We start from the raw sequence: 21,929 nt of genomic DNA, 5'->3' as shown, positions 1-21,929 counted from the left end.
GGAGGATGAAAGGATGCCCAGAGCACAAACTAGCAGATGTCTCCTCCCACAGTCTCAACACAATGGATGGGAACTCTTGTCAATGCCTTTCAACTGAGAAACTTTAGAATCACGTTTATGAAGTGGGCCCCCTTCTTACTCCAGGGAGGTTAATACAAATTCCATAAACCAGTCACTCCCAATCCTGGCTGTAAATCAAAATCCCCTTGGCATGCTTCCTAAAAATACAAATTCCTGGACCCCTCCCCAGACCTAAAGCAGCAGAATCCCAGTGGGCATGGCCAGGGAGGGTACATAAAATTTGACATGCAGAATGGTAATAATTTTTCCCAGCCAGCCTACATTCCCCTTTCCTCAAGAAACCACAGTTTTCCTTCTAAAACCCCCTGCACCAAGTTTCAGTCCATACAATTGGGGAGGGGGGTAATGATCGCTCCCCGGTAGGTGAGCACATGACCTAAGCCTGGCCAATCAGAGGATCTGGCTGGACCTCCAATGTTCAGGGATGGACATTCAATGCGACCTGAGCCAGGGAGCCCCAGGCCCAGAATTTTACTGGAAATCTTGGGGAAGAGAAGAGCTCTCTTACCATTGGAAACATGAGCTGTGAAGGTGATGGAAGCCTGCAGAGCCAGGGGCCGCCACCTGGTGAGGACCCACCAGAGAGGGAAGCCTTCCATAGGCAAAATCGAGCTGAAGAGGCAAAGAGATGGTCTAGGGCAGTGATGGCGAACCTTTCGAGCTCAGCGTGTCTGCATTTTGAAAAACCCTAACTTAACTCTGGTGCTGTGTCACCTATAGAAATTTTTTGATATTTGCAACCATAATAAAACAAAGATTTATATTTTTGATATTTATTTTATATATTTAAATGCCATTTAACAAAGAAAAATCAACCAAAAAAATGAGTTCGCGTGTCACCTCTGACACGCGTGTCATAGGTTCGCCATTACTGGTCTAGGGATTCTCGGGGGAACAGCCCAAGAATGGGCCAACATGCAGAAGACCCAGAGAGCTGAGACTGTCACAGAGAAATGAGGCCAGAGTCCTGAAAGCGCCCACCTGCAGCCTGCCCCACCTCCAGACCTGCGTTAGGCCAGTCTCCAACCTCCCTTACAGGAAGTCACTTTGAGTTGTGTTTTTCTGTTACCTATAAACAGAGGTAAGTCATTCATGTTCCAAAGCTCATTCATTCATTCAACAACGGTTGCCGTCGACTCTAATGCTTCGCACTATCCTAGACACTGGGGATGCGGCAGCGACCAAAACACACAGACTCCCTGTCCTCGTGGAGATGACAGCGAGGAGGGTTGACAGGCAATCAGAGTCACCTTCTTGCACATACACATAAAAATCAGTAAAAATAGCACGTCAGGCGCAGAGAATGCAAACAAGGGAGGAGGATGGGGTGCCAGGGCGGTGGGAGGGATAAATAGGGTTGCCAGGGAAGGCCTCGCCGCCGCCAAGGTGACATTTGAGCAGCGACTCAAGGAAGTGAAGGAATGAGCAAAGCAGATATTGGCAAAAGGGAGGTGTTCCAGCTGTGGGAACAGCCAGTTCAAAGGTCCAGACACAGGAGCATTTTTTAGGAAGAGCGAGGAAGCCATTGTGGCCCAGGGAAGGAGAGTGAGGGGAACGGTGGGGTGAAAAATGAAGTAAAAATAGCGGCTTGATTGTGGGCGGCCTTCAGGATGCTTGTCAAGACTTTGGCTTTTCCGCTGAGATGGGGGCCATGGCAGGATGGTGACAGAAGAGACTCATGGTTTGTGTGGCCCTGGGCAAGTCACTTCAACTCGGTGAGCCCCACTTGCCTCATGTGCAAAATGAGGGCAAGTTTCATTAGGCAAACGCCACAGTAATAATTGTTGTAGACAAGATCCACTCACGATTGCTAAAATCAGCCGGCGACAGTTTGCAGAGAAACAGGATAGCCTTGAAGTTTCACCCCCGCCCCCTCCCCCAAGATGTTTATTAATTACAAAGGGAAACCTGGTAACCTCACAGTGGAGAAACCCAGCAGATGCCACCTTGACTAAGTGATGTCGGTTTAACATCATCAATAATAAGACCCAGCCACATCACTCGCCCCTCTAAGATGCCCTGAGGATGCAATATCACTTCCCTAGTGTTCTTGCCAAAATGCACAACCTCAGTCTAAACGTGAGAAAATATCAGACTAACCCAAATGGAAAGAAATTCTTCAAAATAACTGACCTCTGCTTATCATAAGAGCTGAGGCCATGAAAAAAAAAAAAAAAACCACAAAAACAAGGAAGATAAAGAAATGGTCCCAGGTTGGAGAAGACTAAACATCTAAATGCAATGTGGATTTCCAGACTGGATTTTGGGATGGAAAAAGGACATGAGCGGGAAAACCGGTAAAATGTAAATAAGGTCTGTAATTTAGTTGGTAGCATTGCACCAATGTTAATTTTGGGGGGATTGGAACTTGATGCTTGTACTATGGTTATGTCAATTGCTAACATAGGGGAGGCTGGGTGAAGGGTACACTAGTTCTACAATTTTTCTGAAAGTATTTCAAAATGCAGAATTTCACATTGGGGTGAGTAGTAGTTCTCACCACATAGGGACGGAATGCAGATTGAACAGAGCAAAGCCTGCAGTGCACTGCTAGGTGAGGGTTCTATAAACGATGGTGATTTTTACTGCTAGCTCCTTTCCATCTGTTATCAAACACTTGCAAAGCACCAGCATGCTCACCACTGCTTGATAGCTTCCACTCTCTCCAGCCCTCAGCAGTGACTTCTCTGCTTGGGATTCAGTAAACAGGATTCCTCAGATCAGTCCTAGAAACCAAGAGTTTAAACAAAAGCAAGCTGTGCCTCCTCGCTGCCTGCATCACTGGGATTAGGAAATCGAAACCAGAGGTTCCTGAGTGCTGAATGCATCAAGCTAACAACTCCGCCCCCCGGCCCCCACCCTCCACCCCCAGCTCCCAGAAGCAGATGGCAGAATTTAGTAGAAAGGGTCTTTAAAAAAAAAGAAGAAGAAAGAAAGCACCCATCCTTGGATTGACCTGCCACATTGTCGATGACAAAGGGATGGGTCATGTTTGGTTTTATCCTGGATCATTTTTTTTACCGTAAATCAGTGGTCTCCAAACTTCTGATCAGACATAGTAGCTTGCAACGACTCCCTCAATATTTATTGATTTTCTTATTAAGCATATACATATACTACTATTTTAACATATTCTGTGAATGCTAAATCATATGCAAGAAAAAGTGTAAAGAGGAGGTGATAAAGAAGAAATAAATGATATTTTGAAAAATTACTAAAATGCATTAAAATATTTTTGCTCTCTCTAAATTACTATTAATATTTCAATATTGAAAACAGTGTGACTCAAAATCCTTCATTATTTTAAAATTCTTGGTGTATAATTATACGGTCCAGTTTATATCAACATTTGATTTTAATGGCGGTCATAAATGGAAAAGTAACCTCATAAAGATATGTCTTCCAACTGGAAGAAGGGTATCACTTGCTGTAGTTATTTTTAAAAAATGATTTCCACCTTCCGATTCCATATACCAATTTTTCAAAGGTTTTTGTTGAAATTTGTTTGATTATTTCTCTCTTCCTTGAGATTAAGCTACTCTTCTTGAAAATGAATTGAAAGTGTTGAATCTTTACACTTTTAACATAAGAGTTTAAAATCCGCAGAAGTACTAGGTTGGGATGTTTTAAATTATAGCAGAAAATCCTGTTTCCAGGCCTTTAAATTTTGTACAATTTTGAGCATTTCTATAGGTAATGTACATAATTTCCAATAGTGTAAATATGTCAACAGCAATCCCTTAACAAGAGCACTCCAAACATCTCTTTTCGCATTGCTCTCTCCATAGTCCAGTTTTCTTTTCAAAAGCAATCCTTTTCTCTCTCATTTTTCAAGTGCCACCTTTACCCCGAAGGCCCGGAATAAGTGTGTGGCTAACCAAGGGCCTGGAGCGGGAGGAATGTGAACTCTGCCCTCTTCCCGTGCTTGCATTACTCACATCGTCTTCTCCCCAAGGAATCTCTTTGGCCACTTGTCCATTGCCATTGGGAAGGGTTGGGTCAATTAAAAGTGGAGTGGCCTCAAAGCCCCCATCTGGTCCTTCTCTGCCGTTCCCTCCTCATGGAGGCAGAGACAGCAAGACAAAGGGGCCTACACACCACCCTCAGTCTCCCTCAGTCTCCCAGACCACGCACCCTGGGGTCCTGGAATTTCCTTCCAGGGCTGTGTGAGCCTCTTCCCCAGGGCTGACTCCCAAGAGCAGATTGCATCAGCGAGATACACACCCTGCAGCCCCAGGAAGGCCAAGGGAGCGGGGTGGAGCTTGGACATTCAGGCTGGCACGTGGAAACGCACATGCACAGTGCCCCTTGAAGTGAGACGGAGCTGGAGAGAGAAAGAAAGAGGAAACGGGTTGTGGGCTGGGTGACATTCCAGCCACAACATGGAGAAGCCCAAGAATCCTAAACCTGGCTCTCCAGGTCATCATGAAGGTGTATTTGTAAAAGTAGGAGGCTAGAACATGTTTTAACATTTTGATATTCAGATATATGGTAATTGGGCCTCCGTTGGGTATAACTGTCCCCAAAATTGATAGGGACAGTTAATCGGGCCAAATTGGTATCACTCAGCTACCTCCTCTAGATAGGCAGCCTTTTCCGAAGGCCATTTGATGGGGCTCCTCTCTTCCCGTTAAAGTGTCTGGCAAACTCTAACTTGAGTTCTCATTTCGAGAGGTCTCTAGGCAGCTGCTGGCCTGCGAAAGACAGCACACCAGGATTTATGCTGGAGTTTTCCAATGCCAAGGCCTGGGGAGCAACACACTTGTGATGTGTTGATGGTTAGTCAATTAACTTACGCTCCTTAGAGATTCACAAATGCTCCTTAGAAATGATGTATATGCCCTCTCCGTTCTCAGACACTATTCATCACCCCTCATCCCATATTTTTTGGAAAGAATTTCAGGATGACAGTAGAAATCATAAGAGTGGCCCTTGAAATGGGTTTTCAGACTTGGGGCAGAACTGAGAATTTTCTCTCTCCTGGTCCCCAAAAGAGAATCACCTCATTTTGGTCAGTCGCCCGTGGTCAGCAAACTGTGGCTCGCGAACCACATGCGGCTCTTTGACCCCTTGAGTGTGGCTCTTCCTAAGCCTTAAGAGTACCCTAATTAAGTTAATAACAATGTACCTACCTATATAGTTTAAGTTTAAAAAATTTGGCTCTCAAAAGAAATGTCAATCATTGTACTGTTGATATTTGGCTCTGTTGACTAATGAGTTTGCCAACCACTGGTCTAGACTTTCAGATCCATGCCAGTCCACCACTCACTGAGTAGGCTGACACCCTGGTCTCTAGCTAGGAGAGCACCAATCCTGAGCATGTCTGAGACATCCAGATCCAAGACTATTAACACAGCCAGAGGGGGTCCCACTGCCAACTGGAATATTAGGTGTTAGTAAAGCTGAATGTCTTTCTTATTATTTTAGATTAAAATGATATATTAGAACTAGAAGGTCATATATTGTCTTCTAGATCCCATGGATGACCTGGTCTAGTACGCATCGGTGACACTGCCCTACGTCATGAATTCCAAAGAGAAGTCACTGAGGAGCCTCAGAGCGGACTTTCTGCTTAAACAGATGCTAAGCAATTAAGGTTTCTCAAAGGAGGAAGAGGAGGAGAAGGAGGAGAAGGAGGGGGAGGAGGAGGAAGAAGAAGAGAAAGAGGAGGAAGAGAAAAGGAAAAATAAGAAGCAGAGGAAGAAGAAGGTTCAATAAAACGTTTTAATCATGTGGTTGGAAGGAAACTTAGAGATTCTGAACTCTCTAGTGAGGAAAGTGGAGCAAGGGAAGCAGGGCCACAGCAGAAAGAGAAGCCACAGAGCACAGATTGGCAGCTAGAAGATGAATAATTTCTGGGGATCTAATGCCCAGGATTGTGATTACAGTTAACAATACTGCATTATGCTTGAAAGTTGCTAAGAGAGTAAATCTTACATGTTCTCACCACAAAAAGAAATGGCAATTACATGACGTGAGGGAGGTGTTAGCTAATAATCATATTGTAATATAGAAGTGTATCAATCAACACCGTGCACATCTTAAACGTACACAGTGTTTTATGTTAATAGCATCTCAATAAATCTGGTGGGAGGAGTCAGGAGACTGGGATCTAGTTCATTTTAGTCTCTACCTAACTGATTGCCTCTTGTCAGATCAGAGTTAGGCTTGATGTTCTCCAAGTTGGAAAGCTTAGCTATGCCTCCAATCAAGGGCTGTAAATGCAAATTCCTACAGGGACCAGGGAATAAAGATAAATGAATATGGAAGTTCAAGTGTGAAGCAATAGGGAGCGGTGAGCTGGAGAGAATAACCACCATTCAGTATCAGTTGATGTCAGTTAGGCAGGAATATAAGCCGAGGGTTGACAGGTGCCCCCCCTCCCCGCCTTTTTTTTTTTTTTTTTTCAGGAAAAGCTAGGAATCCAGATATTATATGAAATTTTCTTGTTATTAACAACAACATCTAATTTAAAAAAAAAAAACAACTCTTTTTTGAAACACTGTTGGACAAAGTCCACCCTGAAGTCAGCTGCCTCCGGTCACTTGCACACATAACTGCATTTCAGCTTCACTGGCAGCACTGGCTGCAAAGGACTTTATGTTGCTCTGGCCTAATACCCTTCATGTTTACTTCTGCTGAAGAAGTTTATTTGCCTGGGGAGTAGCTCCCTAACACAAACATTTGTTTTAACTGTTGTGGCAAGTCATTCATTTGCCAGGAGGCCAAGAAGAACAGCCAAACCTTTCCCCCCACAAACATGTCGTTAGGCCACTTTAGAACAGCGTCTGCAGATTTGTTTGTTTCCCTCTGGAAAAGAGGCCACCGTGGTCTAGGGGTGGAAGGAAGATGCCCGCCTGTCCAGACGGGGTGCGAGTTTACATCTCAGCACTGCAGATGCAACACCGGACATCCAAGGGGGGCCTGGATAGCCACAGTGGCGTCCACTCGATCCAAACACACACCTCTCCTCCGTGTGAAGATCGGCTCTCCCTTCCTCTTACTCCCAGCCATCTTTATTTTCCGGGCCTGCTCCTTGGTTGACATTGCCATAGTTTTGGACGCATATCAGGTTAATTCCTCTCTTTCTTGCTTCACACAATTCCATGCAAATGATCTCAGCCTCAACACACATTTCAGAGGGAGTCATTTTATTTGATTCTTTAATCTTAACTTTGCCCTCCAAGCATGCCAATCACCCAGTGCTCAATTTTTAATATGATTGTACAAAAAATTATGGGGGGAAATGGAATCTAAATAATGGACTTGATATTTTTTTTTACTATCAGGCAAGAATTAATTCTTCCAAATAATTGTCTAGAGGTGATTCAATTTCACCTGCTCTTTAAATATGCATTTTTCAGTGCTCTATGGCTTGAAGGGACGACTTAAAATTAGTGTATATAGTAGGCTCTGAATCATAAATAAAATTTCTAGCAGTAAAGCTTTGTCACCTTTGCTGCAGAACTCCATTTTGAAAATGAAAGTTTACCTTCCTGATAAGCCCTTTTGCCTTCCCCCTACTCCACTGTACAAATAATTTTATCAATGGAAAGACATAAGATTTTTTTTAAAATAATTGCAATTTAAGAGATATTGAGACAGGCAGAATTCTAAGGTGGTCCCCATGATCTCCACTCCCTGGTGTTATGCCCTGTAGATTGCAGGAGTGGGGGGCATTTGTGACTTGCTTCAAGCCAGTAGAATATGGCAATGGTGATGGAATGTCACTACCTTCATTAGGTTTCATTATATGACAAAGGCAAAGGAAGTCATTCCTCTGATTTTATATGTATAATTTACATTATTTGTATATTTAATTTGTATACATTCAAATCACAGGAATTTTATATCCTATATAATAAAAGCCTAATATGCTAAGTATCTGGTCGTCTAGTAGTCCGTTCAACCAATCAAAGTGTAATATGCTAATAATACGCTAAGGCTGCTCAACCGCTCGCTATGACGTGCACTGACCACCAGGGGGCAGATGTTCTGACCAGTAAGTTAGCTTGCTGCTGGGATCAAGCCAATCAGGACTGAGCAAGATGGGCTGGACATGCCCTGGAGCCCTCCCACAGTCTCTCCCCAGCTGGCCAACCTCCCGCGTCCCTCCCTGGCCCTGATTGTGCACTGGTGGGGTCCCTTGGCCTGGCCTGCGCTCTCTTGCAATCTGGGACCCCTTGGGGGATGTCAGAGAGCTGGTTTCAGCCGGTTTCAGTCCTTCAGGCTAGGCCGAGGGACCCCACTGGTGCACGAATTCATGCACGGAACCTCTAATATAAAATATATATATAAAGATTGCGTGTGTGTGTGTGATCCTGTCTTGCTAGCATGAACTAGAGTAAGAGAGAGATTCTGGCCTATAAGAAGCAAACAGCTATGTGTGAACTGCCTATGGCGAGTGTGAGCCCCTTCGGTGAGTTGGACTGCCCATGGCGAGAGGACCACGTGGCAGGAAAGTGCAGGCAGCCTCTGGGATCTGAGGGTGGCCTCCAGCCGATGTCCCTTACGGAGCTGGGTCCTCAGTCATTCAGCCACAGGAAATGAATGGTGCCAACAACCCGAATGAGCATGGGAGTGGGTCCTCCCCTAGTTGGTAAGCCTCCAGGTGAAAGCACAGCCAGGCCATACCGTGACAGCAGCCTGGGGAGACAGGCACAGAGGGCCCAGTGGAGGGCCTGGACTCCTGACCCACAGAAACGGTGAGTTAGTAAATAGATGTTGTTTTAAGCCACTTAATTTGTAATCATTTGTTCCACAGCAGTAGAAAACTAATACAAAATTCATTTGTGTGGACTTTTGCAAAATGTGTCTAATCACAGAGTCTTAATGCTCAGAGAGACTTTAGTCCAACCCCTTCATTTTGCAGAGGAGCAATTGGGAATCAGAAATGGGAACAGTCACAGAGCAAACTAATGATAAAGCCGGGAACTTGGAATCCTGGGAAATAGATTGTGTCAAAAACTTCTAAAAATAGGATGATAGCTAGCATTGCATTGTGTGCCAGGTCTGTGCTATGTGATTTGCATATATTATTTCTTTTAACCTAAAATAATTTCTCTTTTTAAAATGATAGGTTTTGTAATTTATTCTATTTACTTTTGTTCATCCTCACCCAAGGATATTTTTCCATTGATATTTAGAGAGTGGAAGGGAAGGGGAGAGAAAGAGAGAGAGAAACATCATTGTGAGAGTGACACATCGATTGGTTGCCTCCCACACACACCCCGACTAGGGACAGGGTCTGCAACCGAAGTACATGCCCTTGACCAGAATCGAACCCAGTACCCTTCAGTCCATAGGCCAACGCTCTATCCACTTAGCCACACTGGCTAGAGCTACAATTTATTTTTAATTACTCCAGTAATATATTAATACATTATCATCATTTTAAAAAATCAAAAAAACATTTAAACGAAACTTTCCCTTGATTCTGCTTCTATCTTTCCTCGAAAATCAATCCCCTTCTCTTTAAGTAACCATTGGTATTAGTTTTAGGTATACATTTCCAGAATATATGGAGGGGGTGTAAGAGGGAAGGAGAGTTGTGTTTTGTGAGATTTTTTTTTTTACATAAATGGGACCATATTTTACATATTGGTTTTGTAATTCCTTTTCCTTTAGTGATATATCCTGGGGATATATCATTTTATGAACATACACCTCTATTTCATCTTCACCTGAGGATATTTTTTCCATTGATTTTGAGAGAGAGTAAAAGGGAGAGGGAGAAATAGAAAGAGAGAAATATTCCTGATTTTTAATGAAGTTGAGCATCTTTTAAAATGTTTATTGATCATTTCTACTTCATGGTTTATTAATTGCATATACATACTTTTTATTCACTATTATACTGCATTGTTTGTCTTTTTCTTAGTGATTTTTAGGAACTCTTGATAAATGTATTCTAAACTATTAATAGTTTATCTGCCTTATATTTAGCAAATGTTTCTTCTAAACTGTTCCTTGTTTTTTAATTTGAAATTTGTTTCAGTGACGGGAGAGGGGTAAGAACTAACCTTTCCCAATGGGGAGCCAACTGTTCCCACAGCGTTAAGCAATACGCACTTTCCCCACTGAGCAGAACAAATCTGCATAAATACGTGTTTGCGCCTAAACCCCATAGTCTCTTACATTGACTCTTTATGCCAACACTTTTCCATTTTAATTATTATAACTCCACTGTCTGTTTTGATATCTGGAAAGGCAATTTGTTATTCATTTTCAAGATGTTCCTATCAGATATTTCCTCTTTCAAATGAATTATAGAACCAGCTGTGACACGCAAAAAGAATAATGATATGAGTGTCTGTATATGTATATGCATCTGTATGTGTGTATCTGTATGTGATATAGCTCTGCCCACTAAGGGGCCTGAAATCAAAGACCCAACAGTTACACCAGACACACTTGGCACCCAGATCTTAGTTCCTAAAAATTATTTTCCACTAAAAGAAACCAAAGATTTTTGGAGAAATGGCTAATAACAATACTGGGTCAAGACAAGTAGAAGATGAACCTAAACATCACCTTTTGACAAAAAGGAAGGGAGTGGTCAAAGGATGGTGGGACATAGACACAGAAGCCAGCATGGTAGAAGCTCTACTGGCCCTGTCTGGGACAGCGTGGACATCAAAATAAATAAGACATTAATGGATTATATCCACTGAATAAAAGAGTAAAAATAAATAGGTCAATAAATTGAAAGTTTGATGAGGAGCAGGATATGCACATAGTCTCAAAGTATATCCCCACAAAATGCTTATTAATTACAAGGGAGAAGAGTAACTTGATAATGGAGAAGCCTGGCATATGCCACCTTAGTTATTAGAATTAATATCACCATCAGTGGGACAAATTGAAAACATGTGCTGCAAAAACATACCATTGCTTCCATGGTATTCTTGCCAAAGATACATAATCTAAATCTAAGCATGAGAAAACATCAGATTAATCTAAATGAGGGATATTCTTCATGTAACTGGTATGTTAATAGTATATTATTTAATGCATAATAATATAATATTATGATATACTAGAGGCACGGTGCATGAATTCATGCACCAGTGGGGTCCCTTGGCCTGGCCTGCGGGATAGGGCCAAAACCATCTCTCTGACATCCCCTGAGGGGTCGCAGATTGTGAGAGGGTGCAGGTCAGGCTGAGGGATGATTGGGGCCAGGGAGGGACACAGGAGGTTGGCCAGCTGGGGAGGGACTGCAGGAGGGCTCCAGGGCATGTCTGGCCTGTCTCACTCAGTCCCAATTGGCCAGACCCCAGCAGCAAGCTAACCTACTAGTTGGAGCATCTGCCCCCTGGTGGTCAGTGCACATCATAGCAAGCAGTTGAGCAGCTGTAACATTCATTAGCATATTATGCTTTGATTGGTTGAACGGATGGCCGGACACTTAGCATATTAGGCTTTTATTATGTAGGATAGTATTATACATGTTATATATTAGAATATATAGTTGTTTTCTTTTTACATGTTTTATATGGATATATTTCCTTTTTTAAGATATAAATCTTTCCAGAACTTTTTAATATACAAAAGTTTTATACAGTTCTGTGAATATTTACAAATATGTGTGTACACATGTATTCTTTTTTAAATATGTAAACACTGTCACTCATACCATTTATAACATTCAACAAACTAGATTTTCCTCATATAAAGAATCACCTCCTTCTCAAGTACTTTCAAATATGGATACGGGAGATCAGTTAGCCATTTCTCTGTGATTGCCATTTATTTCCATCCTTTTACTCTTATACACAAGGCTCAATGAACATCTTGCCTATGCTCATTGTAGACTACTTTGTGCATTTCTCTAGAAAGAATATGGGTAATAGAATTCCTGGGTAACACTTTAGAGTTCAATAGGTATTTCCAAATTTCCCTTGATAATCGTCACACCAACTCATGCTTACAAGGAATGTTTCCCAAGAGAAATCACCATGCACACCAACTTCAATGACTTGTAGAGTTTCCTGGCGAATGTGATCGACACTGATAGCTGTCACTCAGTACATGTCCTCCATTCCTACCACAGTGATGCAGTATTTAGCGTGGCTTTGTCTGTCTGCTTAGATAAAGTCTACATTTCCCATTCCCCCATGCAGCTAAGCGTGGTCATATCATTAGGTCAAGAGGACGTGAATGGAGGCAATTTCCGGGCAGTTCCTTTGGGAGAAAGGAGTGGGCCCAACAGCTCTTCCCCTTTCCTGCTGACTGGAATGCAGATGTGGTGGCTGGAGTTAGAGCAGCCACATTGGACTGTGAAATGGGAGCCACCTGTTGGTGATGGCAGAGCAATAGAACAGAAGGACCTTGGCTCCTAGATGATTGTGGAGCCACCCAACCAGCCATCAGTCAACTACCCAGATTTTTTTTAAATCCTCACTAGAGGATATTTTTCCATTGATTTTTAGAAAGAGTGGAAGGGAGAGGGAGAGACAGAGAGAAACACTGATATGAGAGAGACACATCAATTGGTTGCCTTCGGCGTGCCCCGACCAGGGCCAGGAGCCTGCAACCAAGGCCTGTGCCCTTGACCAGAATCGAACACGGGACCCTTCAGTCCGCAGGCCAACGCTCTATCCACTGAGCCAAACCAGCTAGGGCACCTACCCAGACTTTTAAATGAGGGGGTAAGGGGGCCAAATAAAAGCCACTTTTGAGAGATGTCTGCTTATAACAGCAACCAAATTGATATCCTAAATAACACAGTCACTGAATGCTGAAAGGGAGTTATCTGGTAAAGAAAGAAATTATGTCAAATTGGGGAGATCATAAAAAGATTGTTTTATTTTATATCTCCGCAGTAATTCTGCGAGAAGGGAAGTTCATATACTGGCATTTAGCAGCCATTAATGTTGTAGGTTGTTAAAAATGCTTATTGTGAGACTGTTTTATTCCGCTGGGGGATTTTCTACACTGCGGGAGCGGGCAGGCCAAGGGATTCAGCTCTGCTGAGGGAACCAGGGGGAAATGCTGTCCAAACCAACTGGGGCTTTGGCAATGAATGCACATTTGTTCACCAGTTTAGCATTTGTTTAGATTCCACTGTTTTGAAAAATTAAGTGGCTCAGTAATTTGAATTTGTTCCTAAGCCCAGTGTAACGAGTGACCTTTCTTCTCCTCAGGTCACTGAAAAGAATTTTCTTGTGTTTGTGGCTAATTCCTCCATGGCAGAGGCCCAAATAAGGGGACAGGAGAGACGCTTAGGTGAAAAATAAACACGGGATGAGAGAAGGACCCTGGATTTCCTGTGGCTCATTCTGTTTTCAGTCATCCACTCTGTCTTATGAGAGTTTGGACAGGATTTGTATGAGAATAAGCTGTACACAAATTCTAGGAAGTAATTTGGAATTACTAACATGACAATTTCCCAAACCTAGTTTTCTGGCTTGAGTTTTTAAGTTTTCTTTTCAAATCTATTGTTCTAATTCTAAGACTAGAAGAACCAAAATCAGCCATTGTTTTTAAGGAAGTCATTGATTAATATTTGGCCCCACTTATAAGCTTAGCTAATTCAGTGCCTTTAAATATTTTAAACTGCTTTTTCTAAAGTTGATATTCTGGATTTTCTTTGCAAGCCTTCAAATGTCCAATTTCTACTTACTTCATCTATTCTTATGGATCTAATAAATCACACTTATACAGCAACTCTGTTCTCTTCAGCATTCCAACGATTGCATATAAACTTAGTAAGACTTTCATTTTAAAATTGCATGTTTAAGCATGATTCAATTACATTTTAAGTTATACTCAACAAGTCTGACCAATATGTTACTCAAATAGTCCTATATCTCTTACACATAAGCCTCTTAAAATATATAAATTACTAAATATGATCAGCTTCCTTCTTAACAAAAATATTAATATCATGATTTTTGACCCTGTCAAAGTCTTCCACATTTATTTCTACATTTTATCTCAAAATATGTGCACTGATAACATTTCTTTGGACATTTCTATAATTAACTCTATATGTTCCTGGGTGTAAAGATGCTTACCTTCTAGGGATATTATAACCTTCAGGTGGTTGAGGCTGCTTCTAACTCAACTCTTCACCTGGGTCCGTGGATAGAATTCAGGGGCGTCTGTAAATGTGGATGGGAAAAAAGGATATTTATTTTCACCAACCTCTAACTGAATGTAGCATTCCCTTCAAATATGAATGTGGCAACAAACCACAGTAGCATTAGCAGGACCTGTGACCTTGTCCTTAATACAAATCACAGGTATTTTCATATCATATTACGGTTGTTACAAATATCCTAAAATATCTTTTATATTCAACATTATTTCCAAGTTATGGAAGCTATTAGGCCTGTTGCTAGATCTTATTTATTTAATCTATATATATAAAACCCTAATATGCAAATAGACTGAACAGCGGAACCAAACAACCGGTTGCTGTGACGTGTGCTGACCACCAGGGGGCGCTTGTGAAACATGGTGAGCATCAGCAGCTGGTGGCAGAGCGCAGACCATGGTGAGCATTGTCAGCAGCAGAATGGTGGAGCAGGTGAGCAGGGGCTCCAGACCAAGGCGGGCGCTGGCTGCTGTCATCAGGGTGAGCCTCTGGTGGTTATTGAAAATTCTTTACTCCCTCGTGCTGTGGTCCCACCCGTTGCTCATACCTGCTGCTGGCGCCAGCCCTGCTCGCACCCGCTGCAGGCACCTGGCACCAGTCCTGATCGTTCAGCACTGTCAGTGGGTGTGAGCAGCAGCTGCCAGCCCTAATCGCCCCTGAGGACTTCTCCACCTCCCCCTGCTCCTGAGGGGCAATCAGGGCAACAGCCACCTCTCACACCTGCTGCCGGCACTGGCCCACAATCGCTCTGCACCATCAGCAGGTGTGAGTGGGGCCAGCGCTGTCAGTGCATGGGAACCTTGGCAGCAGGGCCATGGCGGGAGGGGCCGGGCGGGGGTGCAGAGGATGGGCAGAGACCCACCCCTGTGCCCACCACAGCCTCATGGCCCACAGTTCCTTTCAAGGTGCACGAATTCATGCACTGGGCCCCTAATGTATTAATAAGGAAATTCATGACGAGTGCCCTCGGTGGTCCCAGATCTGTGTCTTGCTTCAACAGTGTTTGGACGGAACAGACCCAGGGAGGCCCCTTCTTCCAGCCTCAGGCCTCTCTCCTGCGTCTCATCCAGTCACCACCTTCAGAATCACCTCCAGGACCAGCCAACACACAGGTTTTTTTCCTACCTTAACTCCTTATTGCCGAAAAACCATGAGCTCCCAAATTCGGCAGAATTATTCCACCGAGGTGGAGGCTGCAGTCAAGCGCCTGGCCAGCCTGCATCTGCCGGGCGCCTGCACCTACCTCTCTCTGGGCTTCTGTTTCCACCCTGACAACGTGGCTCTCGAGGGCGGGGGCCACTTCTGCGAGTTGGGGAAGAAGTGCGGTGCGCTGAGTGTCTCTTAAAGTTGCAAAACCAGCGCAGTGGCCACTTCTCTTCCAGGACGTGCTGAAGCCTCCCCAAGACGAGTGGGCAAAACTCAGGACGCCATGGCAGCCGCCTGGCCTTGGAGAGGAACCTGAACCAGGCCCTTCGGGAGCTGCAGGCCCTGGGTTCTACCCCCGCAGCCCCTCATCTTGCAGAATCACTTCCGGGTGAGGAGGTGAAACTCATCAAGAAGATGGGCCACACCTAACATCCACAGGCTGCTGGCTCCAGGCTGGGCTGGGTGAGTATCTCTTGGAAAGGCTCACCCTCCAGCACGACTAGGAGCCTTTGGAGCCCAGAGGCCTTTGCGAGGCCCCTCTGCATCCCCTGTGTCTCTCCCCAAAACTACTAGCCATTCTTTTAGCCACCCTGAAGCCCTCTCCCACGCATTGGACCAAATGAAACAATAAAGCTTTTTGCAGAAAAAAAAAGTAAATTCATGACTATAATACAATATTTTAATATTTTTTTGAGGTTTAATTGAAGCATAATAAACTGGAAGTTTTTAAAGTGTTAAATTTTATCATTGTTTACATATATATCATGAAACCATCCCCACAATCAAGGCACTAAACTTTTCCCCCACCCCCAACATTTCTTTGTGCCCCTCTATAACCCACCCTTCTACCACACCCATCCATGGGTGACCATTGCTTTGTTTTCTGTCACTATAAATGAGTTTGCATTTTTGAGAATTTTACATAAATGAAATCATGCATTATGATTCTTGGGGAAGGAAGGGAGGGTTGAGGGAGTCTTCTCACTCATCATCATGATTTTGACATTCATGCTGAGTGTATATCGCTTTTATTCCTTTTTATTGCAGAGTAGTAACCCATTGTATAGATCTACCACAATTTGTTTATCATTTACCTGCTGATGAACAATTGCAATGTTTCTAATTTTTAGCTGTTACAAATAAACTTGCTATTAACATTTATATACAAATCTTTGTGCTGACTTATGTTTTCCTTTCTCTTGGGTGTCAAATGGCTGGGGCATGTGGTAGGGGAATTTTTAACTTTTTAAGAAACTGCCAAACTATTTTCCAAATTGGTTGTACCATTTTATATTCCCACCAGCCGCAAATGAGAGGCTAGTTGCTCCACATCCTTGTCAACACTTGCTACATTCAGTCTTTGTAATTTTAGCCAATCTAATGGATATAATGGTATTTCATTATAGTTTAATTTGCATTTCCCTGATGACTGATGATGTTGAGCATCTTTTATGTGCCTATTGGCCATTTGTATATCTTCCTTTTTGAAGCAATGGTTCAAAATTTTTGCCCTTTTAAAACATTGAGTTATTTGTTGTATTACTATTGAGTTGTAAAATATGTTCATATATTTGTTATACATTTCTTATATGTTTTTATATATGTCTGATAGATGTTTTGCATTTCTCCGAGTCTATAGCTTGCCTTTTATTTTCTCAGTTTTGTCTTTTAACAAGCAAAAGTTTTAAAATTATGTTGAAGTCTAATTTATCAATGTTTTCTTTCATGGTTTGTACTTTTTGTGTTATAAGAAACCTTAACCTACACCAAGGTTTCAACAATTTTCTCCCATGTTATTTTCTAGAAAGCTTATGGTTTTAGGCTTTACCTTTAGGCCTGTAATTCATTCTGGGTTAATTTTTGTGTATTACATGAGGTAAGAATCCATGATAATATTTTTCTTATCGATATTCAGTTTTCCCACCACGTGTACGTTACGTGCACTTTTGTGTATTGAGCAACATTGTTTTCAGATGATGTCCTTAGACTACACCAAGCTGCCAAAGAGGTCCCTGGCACATCTTCTAGAGATTCCAGGGGAGTAGAGATAAGAAACTGCAGACATCCAGGAAAAGTGTTTTCAATATCCATGTGGGAATCCAGCATATCATCCCATGGGTTTGGGGAGACCATTTCTCAGTATGATGAGGTTGCATAGCAACCAGCGATTTGGTTCAGGGCACTCAAGGATTGTCAGAGATGTGGATGAGATCCCCTGAACCATAACGAGAACTGTTATGTCAATTTCATAATGGCAAGAAGGGCTGCTCACAGCCCCTGATCTACTCATGAAAGTTTGCAACTGTCTCCCATGTGATGGCTTGATTCAATTTGAGACGTCTTTGCTTCTCAGGACATATCTACTAGTAAATCATTCTGCTTAGGCAGGGTGGCTCTCTGTCCTTGTTTGCCTGGGACAGTCCTGGTTTATGCTTTATTATTAACAGTATCCCTTTCACTCGCAAAATGTTTCACTCTCCAAAGGTCTCTAGATCTTTGGTTAACAGAGAGCTCAGATTTGGGGCCCACCTGAACCTGCGGCTAGATGGGGAAGGGCTGAACAAAGAAGCGACGGCACCGGCCCATGCTTCTGTCACCAGAGAGAGCGGCCCTGAGTCCTGTCCCTCCAGCCCTCCTCCTGCAGCCAGTCAATTTAGTTCCTCCCCATATGTCCCTGGCACTTTTTGAGCTGCTAACCTGGCACTGGAGCTTAGAGCAAATGAGTCTGCGAGCAAATGAGTCCATTGGCCAACTCCTCAACAGGAATGCTTGGGACTCCAGCGGCCCTCCACCTCCCTGGCGTGCAATCCTGGCTGTCTTTGGCAGCCAGGTGTTATGAGGACTCCTGACTTCCTGGTTCTGGTGCCCTGGCTGGGGAGCCCAGTGTGGGGCTGGATCCCTCGCTCCTCAGGGGTACTGCTGCAGTCAAGACCTCCCCAGGGTTCTTAACCGCCCAATTGGGTATGGGACCGGCCCGTTTCACACCTCTGCCCCCCACCAGTCTCAGGGCGGCGGCTTCTTATGCCCTCAGCGACAGGACTTCTGCTGAGCTGGACTTCAGGCGGTTCTCAAGGAAGCTGTCCTCGAATTTAGTTGTCATGTTGATGTGGTCATGGGAGGAAGTTAGCACAGTGTTTACCTACTCTGCCACCTTGACCTTGAGGGAATTCTGTAATCTCTTCGAATACTCCCTATGTCTCCAGGGCACAACTTCTTTTAGAATTTAGAACACTACCAGTTGGATTCTGGAAACCTCTGATGTCTCTCAGTCAGTGTTTCCAAGATCATTCCTCTGAAGACCAGTCAGCTTTGTTCACCATCGAAGATAATATCCAACTAAAAGCAAAAAGAAAATGTATTCAAAAGCCATCCTATATGCTTTTTCCCCTTAAGGGAAAAAGGAAGCAAAAAGTGGCATGTCTTGGAAGGAAATGCCAAAGAGGTGAGGGGTAGAAATTCTGGGGATTGATATTGAAAAGCCAGCCTGACCCCAGCTTGGCTGCAAGAATCTGCTTGGAGTGGTATGAGTGCTCTTCACATACAGATCTATCGGAAAGTTGTTCATCACTATAGGATCTGGGCAGTTGCATAAAGGCTGTTGTTCCATGTTGGATTTTACCATCGACGGGCAAGAGCTTTATCTCATTCTCCTCTCATTTGGCAACTTCTGTTGCCTCCTCACTAGTCCCTGAGGGAAGAATGGACTTTAGCCATCTGGGTTACTCTCCATTCCCCATCTTTGAGTCCTCAAGCTCTTTGCTGAAGAACAAATAGAAAGAGAGGGCATAAAAGAAAAAGAGAAGAAAACCTTGACCTTATCTTGAGCTCTTTGTGGTTCTTCAAAAGAATGAGTTTCTGAGTCACCTCTATTCCTTTTTATTTGTTTTAGGGTAGGCAGTAGAGGAAATTAGAAAGGGCAGCGTGACTGTGGTCATTTTGGGCAACAGCAAGAGCCATATCCTTTCATTTCTATTTTGTCTTCATTCGTCCACTATTGATTGAGTTCCTCCCTGTGTACCAGGCACTGTTCTAGGCACTGGGGCATAGCCATGAGCCAAACAGGCAAGTCCTTGCTCACATGGAGCTGATACCTGGTGGGAGAGACAGACAGTGAACAGATAACCATGTGTGATGTAGTGTTGTGGCGTGATAAGTGCACGTGCTGGCTGAGGATGCTGCTTTGGACAGAGTGGTCCAAAGGACCTGTCTGGGTGGAGACATATGAGCAGAGACCTGAGTGGAGTGAAGGTGAAATCCATGGGACTGTGTCTGTAGGGTGGTGTGGGCCGAGGGACAGCATGTGTGGGTGTCTGGAAGGTCCCTCTCCATATGGGAATAAGTGTCTCCCACTGGACATTAGTGATCCTGCAATTCTGATGCTCTGCCTAAACATATGCCCAAGAGTTGATTTCCTGTGATTTTAAGTGGAAAAAAAATGATAACGTATGACCCGTCAACCCAAGCCCCCAAATACTTTCCTACAATGGAAGTAAATACTTAAAATGCTTTACAAGTACCCGCAGGAGAAAGCTGTGAGGCATGAAGTTGGGGATGGGATCTTTCACCTCCTTTTTCATAGTGAGTTTCTATGCATACTTGGTCTTGTTTCTTTTCAATTCATCTATAAAAATATGGAACGCTTCACAGATGTGTGTGTCGGCCTTGCACGGCGGCCATGCTGATCTTTGTTCCATTCCACTTTTAGGATATGCTACTGAACTGAGTGCAACACGCTTACCTTTCAAGAACAGAGAGTTAGAAAGGCACTGATGGAATTGACCACATCTTCTGCTTTGCACTGGCTGCCAGGAGGCTCAGCAGCTAATTCTCAGTCCACCACGGACGAGTGTTCAGGACCTCCTCGCCCATATTTTGTGTGCAAACCTCACCCTTGGCTTTCACATCTTTTCCTCCCCGTGTTCCTTCACTGGTTTTCTTGTGTTCTTTTCCCTGTTGCCATATATATGTTTCTGCATGCTGCCTCAAATCTGTTTTGAAAAGAGCCAATACTTAAATAAAAGAATGTTTAAAATGGAGCCCTCTTTCTGTAGCTCCATTCTCTGCACACCAGGAAAGAAATGTATATAGAAGTAAAGCATGATTTGGCATGGAGAATGCATACGTGTGCTTGTGAGACGTGCGTATGCATGTCGGATACATTGTGAAGTTTGTAGTGTTCAAGGGTAGGCTGGTCTTCTGGCTTCAGAGGACATTTACTTGGAAGACTCTCAGGGGAAAAAAGTGTTTTATTCCAGGGTAGGCGTGTCTGTGGTCTACCCTCCAAAGAATCTGCTTCATGGTTTAGCATTTTCAGTTTTTGTCTGGGATTATGATGCTGGTCATTATAAAATGAGCCCAAATACTTAACAAGAAGAAATCAAGGGAAAGAAAGAGATGGGAAGGGGGCACCCCTACCTAGGAAGGTGGATGGATTTCCATGTCTTGAGGAAGAATTGAGAGACTGAAGTCTTATCTCAGCTTCTCCCTCATCTGCTGTGATTCTGGGGTCAAGTCCCTATTCTTCCAAAGACAAGGCGTCTCACTCTCTCTCTGCTCCACACTGGAATCACCAGGGAAGCTTTAAAAAATACGGATGCCTCGGTCCCTCCCCGAGTCTGGTTTAATTGGTCTGGGGTGGGGCCCTAGGATGGGGACTTTTAAAAGCTGCCCTGGAGATTGTAATGTGCAGCCGGGGTTGAGAACCACTGCCCTAAGAGAAGGAAAAATAAAACTAATAAGCACCTGCCTCCTGGAGATCTCTCAGGGGACTTCGGGGTGTGGTTGTGATGTATGAGATAATGAGCCAGTCAAATGGTTGGGCGGAAACCCATTGACCCTTTGTATTCCATAGAGCACCCTTAGTTAACAAGTGATCTTCAGCATTGTCCCCATGATCTGCAAAGAAACACATTTCCCATCCTGACCCAGTATTCTCTCTCTCTCTCTCTCTCTCTCTCTCTCTCTCTCTCTCTCTCTCTCTCTCTCACACACACACACACACACACACACACACACACACACTTACTCTTATTGCATGCAATTCATTTGGTATTTTCTATTCCAGTCTCTTCCATTCTATTCCTTCAAGGGGAAAAAAAGTTCTGCCTACTAACACTCTTTAAACAACATTATATTAAGGTTCATGGGCCAAAATAAATTAAACACCTCGGGAGAGCATTAAGGCGCTCCATTGATAATGACTTGGAGCTTTTTGCAAAGGTGTGCTGGGAAGTGAAGTTGCATGTACAGTCATAATATTTGTTGAGCAATTGCTAGTGCCAGTAATAGTCATAGTAGAAAGTGTTTTACGAGCATGCTCTCAGTGAATTGTCACAATAAAAACACAAGATGAGTACTGTTATCTTCATGTAGGGGTGAGGAAATCAAGGCCAAGTGCCTATGTCCATGTTGCATCCAGAAAGCAGAAGAATCATTTTTACCCAGAAGCAGCAGGTCTAACCCTCACCCGGCTCGCGGGAGAACAACGGTGCTTACTGAATACATTTGCTTGTCTGAAGTTTTGGGAGTAGAAAGAGGTTGGAATAAGCTATGACCAGAGGTGGATCCAGGTACATGGGGCCTGCTGCATACACAATTT

The 21,929-nt window shown here is 43.5% G+C and overlaps 1 long non-coding RNA gene and 1 other non-coding gene across 2 annotated transcripts in view; one reads left to right on the top strand and one right to left on the bottom strand.

Annotated features, from left to right (window-relative positions):
• Positions 1-21,929, top strand: part of LOC132239867 (uncharacterized) — a 566,058-nt gene that overhangs the window by 179,678 nt on the left and 364,451 nt on the right. The window lies entirely within an intron of this gene.
• LOC132240337 (U6 spliceosomal RNA) lies at positions 19,957-20,061 on the bottom strand. The gene has a single exon (XR_009454262.1). It is a non-coding gene; the product is annotated as a U6 spliceosomal RNA (small nuclear RNA).

Source organism: Myotis daubentonii, chromosome 8 (assembly GCF_963259705.1).
Source record: "Myotis daubentonii chromosome 8, mMyoDau2.1, whole genome shotgun sequence".
Lineage (NCBI taxonomy): Eukaryota > Metazoa > Chordata > Mammalia > Chiroptera > Vespertilionidae > Myotis > Myotis daubentonii.
Note: the sequence above shows the minus strand (reverse complement) of the source record. Positions and strands in the feature narration are given on the sequence as shown.